The following is an 8,771-nucleotide window of genomic DNA, read 5'->3' as shown; positions in this document are numbered from 1 at the left end:
CCTGGAGCTGAGAAAAAACAAAGGGTCTGCAAACAGCCCAGACCCAAGAAATGACCCGGAGGCCGAGCTGGGAGAAAACAGTCTCTCAGGACACATTCCCTGGAATTAAATCTTCCCTCTTTGCCCTCAGGTTCCTACCCTTGTCCTGAGAGTGAAATACAGGGGCACAGTGTGCATTCTATTCTCTCACAAGAGCTGCTCCCCCATTCTCTTAGTTACTCTCTTTAAGCTCGAAGACCAGTGCGGTACAGTCCATTTTGCTGATGGTGGAGTGGCTCTTGGCAGCATTCTAACCCCTGGGAACTATTATTCCCTCATCTATTCATATGTAGGCATGTTCTGGGCTACGAGGAATGATATGTGGGGGGCCCAGACAGTGGGGATTAGGTTTTTGTTTCCAAGCAGGCCATCATCAGTAAAAAAGTCATGACCAGGGCAGGAGTGGAGAAGAGAGAAAATGAACCCATGAAGTTGTAATAGAATAGTCTCACGGGAGACAGACTTTCCTGCCTCAGACTCCCAAGACCTGATGGATGACAGCAATTGTCACTATGATGTGTGGATGGCCCCGGATAGTTGTGGGAACTGGGAAGTTCATTGGACTTGAGCTCAAAAGACAGTTATAGGGGGTTACTTTTGCCCCTCTTAGAAGAGTTCAGAGATGATGGAAGACCTGGCAGTGCTGGGCGATAGAAGGGGATGGAAAATGAGTTCCGTCTGATGCTTAGCCGATGCCTAATGTCTCTAGAGGTTTCTAAGAGAGCCACAACTGCCTAATAAAGTAATGCATCTCATAGACATGGATTTTTTGCTTGATGTCAGTTTGGAGATAATTTCCTTAAAAGAGTTTACACAATTGCACTGGGTATTTTCTTTTATGACTATGTTAAAACTACTCTGCATAACCTGATTTTATCTAGCCTAAGGCTTATAAAATGTTTTGAGATCATAAATTCTCTATAATGAAAAAAATAAAAAAGGTCAGAAATGAATATTTAGTTAATCTTATGGTAATAAACAGAATTTACATTATTTTTTTAAACAACTATAGAAAAAATGCCAGAATAAACTGAATTATATCTGACATTTAGTAATAGGTGGGCTTGGACCTCATGGCAGAACCTCCATTGGTCACCTCACCTCTGTGAGCTCCTACTCTAGTTTATCGAGCACAGTAACCTTTTAGGACTCTTGGATCTTGTGTCAATTCAGTGTCCTGTAATCCCTGAAAATCTGATAATTTTTTCCCCCTTCTAATGTCCAGTCATCTGGTCAAAGGCCAACCCAAAAAGGAAGGACTGGGGAAAAATATTAGTAGTAAACCACTTTTGGCAATATATTTTCTCCTTAAGGGAACTGACCTCCCCGTCATTCAAGGAGTTCTTGGTATATAAATGAACTCATTGAGGTTGACTGAAGATGTGACTCTATTTTAAAAAATCAGGTTAGATTTGTATTTATTGAATGTAGAACTTTCCAATCTAAACCAAGTAAGAATTTAGCCAACTGCTAAATTTAACTGCTAACTGGCTCTTATGGACATTGTGACCAATTGGCTAATACCATACATGTCTATGTGTTAGATTCTTCTGATTACTGCTTTGACTCTGTCGCTGATTAAGATAACTGTGTCTGCTTTGCTTTTGATTCCTCTGAGAGCCAGTGATCTTCGTTGCCCCTGAAGAGCCCAGGTCAGTGACTGGAATCTATTTCTACTGCAGTGTCTGCCTACAAAGAGCAACTACAGAAGTCATTAGGAATTCTGGGCCTTTGTTCCTAAGTTTGTTTCTCAAAATTCTGTGAAGGTGTATCCTCTGGACCCTATCTGAATAAATGAGTAGATAGTGAATCTTATCATAGATAACAAATTTGCTCTAGCGTTCTAATCTTCCTAAGACTTCACTTACTTTTTTTTTTTTATGATATACCGAGATAGTCCTGGGATTCTAGCCTCTTTTAGTATAGACCATCTTTGGGTTCATGTTTAAAACAACCAAATAAAAATTAGAGCCCTTTATAATCCCCCCAAACTACAACATTGATCTTTCTACCATTTCCTTTCATGTCCATTCCTGCACCCAAACCCAGATTCTATGTGAATACACTGGAAAAAATTGTAATTATTAGTACAGTAAGATGAGAATATTATATGAGTGTGTGTATGTATGTATTTGTGTATGCATATGTATGTATTACATATGTTTAGGGACTTATTTTATATGCATATATAATATGTCTTATTACTATTTTGTATTTCTTAAATTTGGTCATAAAAAGCAAATTTGGTACACTGGAACTATGATTTTAGTTACATTCATGGCAGAGATGGTGTTAATTGTGTTTAGAAAAAAAGTAGTGACCTAGAACAGGGATTGGCAAACTATTTGTATATGGTAGAGGAAATAACTCACTTCTGAGATAATATCTTCATGTACATTTACTTATAAAATATTAATTTTGTAAAGTAATTAAAACTTACCATTTTGTCAAAGGGGAAGCCATGTTGGGTAATTTTATTTTACTTTTTTTTTGTTTTTGTTTTTTGGGCTACTCCCAGTGGTGATCAGGGTTTACTACTGGCTCTGTGCTCAGGAGTCACTACTGGCAGTGCTCAAGGAACAAAACAGGATGCCATGGATTGAACCCACCTTGACTGTTTACAATGTAAATGCCTTTTCTGCATTATCATTCTGCCCCATGTTGGATAATTTTATTTATTTATTTTTAATTTAATTTTTATAAAGTAGTTCACAATATTTGATTACGTTTAGTATTTGAACACCAATTCCGTCACCATTACACCTTCCCACCACCATATTTGGGATATTTCTATCCTGAGCTCCAACCCCTGCCCCCAAGCAGAAACGAGATAATTTATTTTGTATTGTTTGTTATGAATAAACCACTGAAAATGCTCCAAAAAACTTTCCTTAAGGGAGAGTGTGTGAAGATTGTTGTATCTCACTCAGGAGCCATTAAGCCCTTCTATAAGAGATTACTAATATGTTGTTAAATGTTGTCAACATAATAAAATATGTTGAACCTTGTGTGCTTTTATATATATTTATATATATGTTTATATGTGTATGTGTGCATATATATGTATATATCTGTAAAAATATACTTCCCTCTAAGATTGGTTGCCTTCTACTTTAAACCCCATCAAATGTGCCGTGCGGTCCAAGAATTGGTTTACTTGTGGCTGAGGCTTGCCTGTGCGTGTGGAGAGCAGTGCTTGAGTTTTGGAGGTTTTTGACTGCCAGGGCTGAGTCCCTTGGGGCGGGGCAGGGCCTCATATGCATGTTGGGTAATTTTAAATCATAGTTTCCACAGCAAGTTCATGTTTAAATTCAAGCAATGGTCTTGTCAACACAGGCTATTTTATTTCTGAAAAATTGTGATTTATTTATGTGTTTTTTTGAGGCTCGAGCGATAGCACAGTGGGTAGGGTGTTTGCCTTGCAAGCGGCCAACATGGCTGACCGAGTTTGATTCCTCTGCCCCCGTCGGAGAGCCCAGCAAGCTATCGAGAGTATCTCGCCCGCACAGCAAAGCCTGGCAAGCTTCCCGTGATGTATTCGATACGCCAAACACAGTAACAAGTCTCACAATGGAGACAATACTGGGCCCACTAGAGCAAATCGATGAACAATGGGAGGACAGTGACAGTGACAGTGACAGTTTTTTGAGGGAGACTTTCTTTTTTTGAGGGACCTAGGGCCATATCCACCAACTGTACCAGAATGTTGAGCAGTAGAACCAGGGGATGCGTCTCAGGCCTGTGGTGCTGACAACCATCAGGGCAGCACCTGGTGTGCTCAGGGGCTGCAGGGCTACACCCAGTGAATGGTCAAGGGACCATGTAGGTCCCTCATGAATTTGGGTGCCAGGGATGCAAGATCTGCATCTCAACTGCTGTACTCTCTCCCAGGTTCATAAAATTGTGATTTTAAAAATAGAATTCTTATGTTTTCTAGTGCTGGAGCAATAGCACAGTGGGTAGGGTATTTGCCTTGCATGCAGCCAGCCCAGCTGAACTGGGTTTGATTCCTCCGCCCCTCTCAGAGAGCCCAGCAAGCTACCAAGAGCATCTCGCCCTCATGGCAAAGCCTGGCAAGCTACCCGTGACATATTCAATATGCCAAACATAGTAACAACAAGTCTCAAAATGGAAACATTACTGGGCCTGCTTGAGCAAATTGATGAACAACGGGAGGACAGTGACAGTGACAGTGATGTTTTCTAGGATTGATATAGAGCAATCCCATAGACTATGTAACTTTTACACAGTCACGAAGGTTAAAATTCTCAGGTTGAGTTCTGGATGGCAGAGTTTCTGCTGTTGTATCACTTCTGGACTTCAGTCAGATGTCTGTCTTCTTGCTGCCTATGTGTCTATGTGTCCATGACTCCTCTTCTTAAAAAAGACAACAGTTAGATGTGATCGGGCCCCAGGTAAAAGCATCATCTAACTTAATTACTTCTTTAAAGGCCTTATTTCCAGGACTACTTCATGGTTGGAAGCTTGCCACAAATAGAGGGCTGCAGTTAGGTTAGAGAAGGGACTACCATGATAGTGGTAGTTGGAAATGACTACTCTTGAGTGCTGAGGGACCTAGGGCCATATCCACTAACTGTACCAGAATGTTGAGTGCTGAGAATAGGTAAAGTGGTATATATAATAAACTGTCAGTACTCATAGTGTGAACCATAATGTCCAGAAGGAAGGGGAGAGAGAGAAGAGAGAGAGAGAGAGAGAGAGAGAGAGAGAGAGAGAGAGAGAGAGAGAGAGAGAGAGAAGAGGCAGGAGGCAGGTTGGGGTGGGGATGGAGGATGGGGGTGGGGGTGGTGGCAGTAGGTCAACTGGGGACATTGGTTGTGGGAAACGTACATTGTTAAAAGGATGGGTGTTGGAACATTATATGACTGAAACCCAATCATGGACAACTTTGTAACTCTGTATCTCATGGTGAGTCAATAGAAAAAAAATCAACTCCTTCCCACAAAATTCACCCTGAAAAAAAAATAAATAAAAGCCTTATTTCTGAACAGTCAAATCCAAGGTATAGGGGGTTAGATCTTCAACATACCAATTTTTAGAAAACACAATTTTCTCATCAAGCTTTCACAGAGGATTCTTATTTAAATGAAAAGGACCATGTAGATGTTGCTTTTAAAAAGTTGCCGATGTTTATCTTATCAATGATTTATTATGTGGTTTGAACTACCACACCTGTTGGCTCTCAGAGGACCACGTGATGCCAGTAGGAACATAGAAAGCACACACTCAGCCCTTTGGGCTCTCTCTCTTGCTCCAGGGAAAGGGTCTTAGTCTTCTTAATAAAAATTCCATAGGATCTTCTTAAGTTTAAGTCAGAAGTGAACACAGTTTCCCAAAATTCATTTTAGATGGTTTAGATTAAAAGCGTGAAAAGTTTCCAACATGGTCTTTAGTTATATGTGCTCCTCACATTTTCCAGGAAAGAATGCCTCCTCCCTGCTGTACTTGTATTTGTTGGTTGAATGTGGGTCTGTGACAAGGCATGCTGACAGTGTTCTTATTTCCTTTATTATTATTATTTTTATTGAATCACTGTGAGATAAAGCATTACAAAATTGTTCATGATTGCATTTTAGTCATACATGTTCCAACACCCATCCCTCCAATAGTGTAATTTTCCCTCACCAGTGTCCCAGTTTTCCCTCCCACTCCTGCAAGCCACCTCCTCCCCCCACCTTGCCTCTATGGCAGGCACCTTTCTTCTCTTTCTCTCTTTCTTTCATTTGAGGCACTATGTTTTGTGATATAGATACTAAAAGGTTATCATCTATATCCCTTTACCTGCTTTCAACACTCAATTCTTGTCTAGAGTGATCATTGCTAACTAATGTTGTCTTAATGGACCCTCCTCTATCTAACTACTCTCCCTCTCCCACACCATTGACCAACCATTTGACCAGATCTCCTGGTCCATTTTCCCTGACCTTGAATATTAGTTTCATACTGCTGACAGTGTTCTAATGAGAGCTTTTAGGAAAGAGCAATTCCACCTTGGGAAGGGGATATTGCTTCTCAAAGGTATTAATTTCTTGATGAAGAAATGGGTCTTACAGAAAACTAGAAATGTGAGCAAAATTCGAGGACTCTCTTTGTACTTTGAGGAACAAATAGATTCAACGATTTACTCTGCAATGAGTTGCTAAAGATGGTAAAGCTACTAGTCTCCAGATGGAGGCTATCTGGAAAGAAATGAGGGCGGAGCTCCTCTTCCGCCTAGGGCGTTAGCTCCTGAAGATTAGAAAAGTCATAACAAAAAACACTAGTCTACAAAAATCCATGTAATTTTTCATTTATTCCCTTATGCAGTTCCTAAGCACTTGGCAAGTATGACCCCAGTCTTCCAGTCTATTCTCTCTATATTAACAATGAATTAATTTTAGTTTCCGTTTCCTTTCTCTATTTCTCTTTTTCTGGACGAGGAGGGTCTGTAACATAGGTTCTGTTCCTCGGTTCTAGGCTACTTTGATTCACCTACTCTAGCTTAGTCATGACTTGTTCCTTCCCTGAGCCCTGGGGTCACGTTCTCAATAGGGTCTGCATTATTCATTGGGGAGACTGGAATTAGAGAATGCAGGTCAATTTGTCCTTATTGCTCTACAGTCTACAACAACCTGCTTCCCTACAGTCCCCTCGACCACCCTGCCTGCATTCAGTCTATAGGGTCTTAGATTTATAAAGGTTTGGGGAACCAAGAAAGATGTGACATAGGAGTAGAAAAAACTTTAGGCTATTAGAGCTTTGGAACTGGCTCTCTGGAGAGGGTGAGTTTGGGGGGGAGCGTTCTACAGATGATGAAATTAGAATGCAGAGAGATCTGTGACTTGCTCAAAGCTTAGCTTTGCGGAGCTGCTAAGCTGGACCCTAGAAGTCATGATCTGGATGACTCCAAATCTTGGAATCTCTCCAGCACTTTGTACAAGTTCTCAGAGGTCCAGTCATCACTCTTCCTGTCCAGCTGTCTGCTTCATCCCATTCTCCCGCCAGGGCTGGGGCTGACTTTGATCCTCAGGAATCCAGAGTATGACTGCTGTGCTGGGTGACGGCCTTCAGCACCACCACCAGCAGCAGCAATAGGGGTTCTCAGGTTAGCTGCTTGCTCAGTGTTTGGATAGTTTTTAGAGCGTTCACAAGACCCCTTCATAAAAATGGAAGCGACACCTTCTCTTGTAACATATGCTATTGGGATGTCACAATGATCACACGTCTCACACTTGCTATATTTTCAAAAAGGAGTTTTTGAAATAAATATTCATCCCTTTTGAGTAAACAGCTCTCACAGTCTTTGCTTCCTTTCTAGCCTCACTTCCTCAGCTGTGACTCATCCTGGTCATCTCCTGCTTTGGCATCATGCCATCCTCGTTGGTGTCTGTCTCTAGTCTAACTGTGACCTTTTCCTCTGCACAACCAGAGTGGTCTTTTCAGAACATAGATCTGGCCATGTTGTCTTTCAACTTAAAATATAATTCTCCATTGTCCCCAGGGTCAGTTCTGTCATCTTTCACGTGGTCTCCTAATTTCATGTTTTCCCACCGAGCCCCTCTTCACATAATTTGCACATTAAGTCTTAGCAAGCTTGGACTTGCTTACTGACATAATTTTCCAGATACTTTTCAATGCCTTTCAGACATGTTAGCTCCTTTGGGTTGCAGATATCTATTTCTGCCTATCCTTTGTTCAAATTGTCTTCCTTATATGAATTGATTCAAATAGCACAACTTCTGTTGCGGTTTTCCTGTATCTATTAGATAAGCAACTTACAATCTCAACGCTGAGGACAGATATATGATCAGTGTTAATCCACATGAACAATGGTTGAAGTTTCTTGTATTAATTTCTTCTTCATATGTCTGTGCCTTTCTGTATTTGGAATGACCCTTTCTTTTACTTACGATTAACATATCTTTATCCTTCATGGAAGGGCCACCCTTTCTTTTGACATTCTACGGTATCACTTTTTATTTTGATGAATTTGTCACTGTCTGTTAATTTAATTAATAGCTTTGAACTGGGGCCATATACAGTGTAACACCAGCAATATGGTCCAGTAGAACTCTTTGAGGTGATACAGTATTTTCAATTTGCACAGTCCAATGTGGTAGTGTCTAGCTAGACTTAAATGTGGATAATTAAATTTAATTTTCATCTAATTGAAAATAAATAAAATTGAAAATCAATTCCTTAGTTGTACAGGCCACATTTCAAGTGATCATTAGCACATGTCACTAATGGCTACCATATTGTATGGTATGTTCAAGGGGAGTATATTAAAGCTGAGCCAGAAATGGGAGGTTTCTTATAGGTTTCAAGTTTTTCCTGTAATAATAGTGCCACTATTCAATATTTTGCCCACAAATACTGCAAAGAGGGAAACCCTCCTTTAGTCTCTTTCTTTTCTTCTTAAAAGAAAGATGTTATTAGTGTGCATAAATTAATGTGTCTTTAGAGTTCTTGGATTTGAAACAGGGGCATTTAGTATTATTAAATAAATATTCCTAGAGGGAGAAGAATGAATTCCATACCGAATGAATTCCATTATGAAGTTTGACATAAATCTGTGCTCAATGTAACCACCCAGGTTTTGGTACTCAAGTTAATTTTCTCTTTTAAAAAAATTTATTCACCAAATGTTTATTGCAAACTTTCTATGTGCAGGCAATGTCCTAGAAATTATGGATTCTGTTATGAAGAAGACAATGTGTTTTGTGCCTCAA

This window comes from Sorex fumeus, unplaced genomic scaffold, assembly GCF_029834395.1.
Source record: "Sorex fumeus unplaced genomic scaffold, SorFum_2.1 ptg000006l, whole genome shotgun sequence".
Taxonomy (NCBI): domain Eukaryota; kingdom Metazoa; phylum Chordata; class Mammalia; order Eulipotyphla; family Soricidae; genus Sorex; species Sorex fumeus.
The sequence above is the reverse complement of the archived record's forward strand: the minus strand, read 5'-3'. Positions refer to the sequence as shown.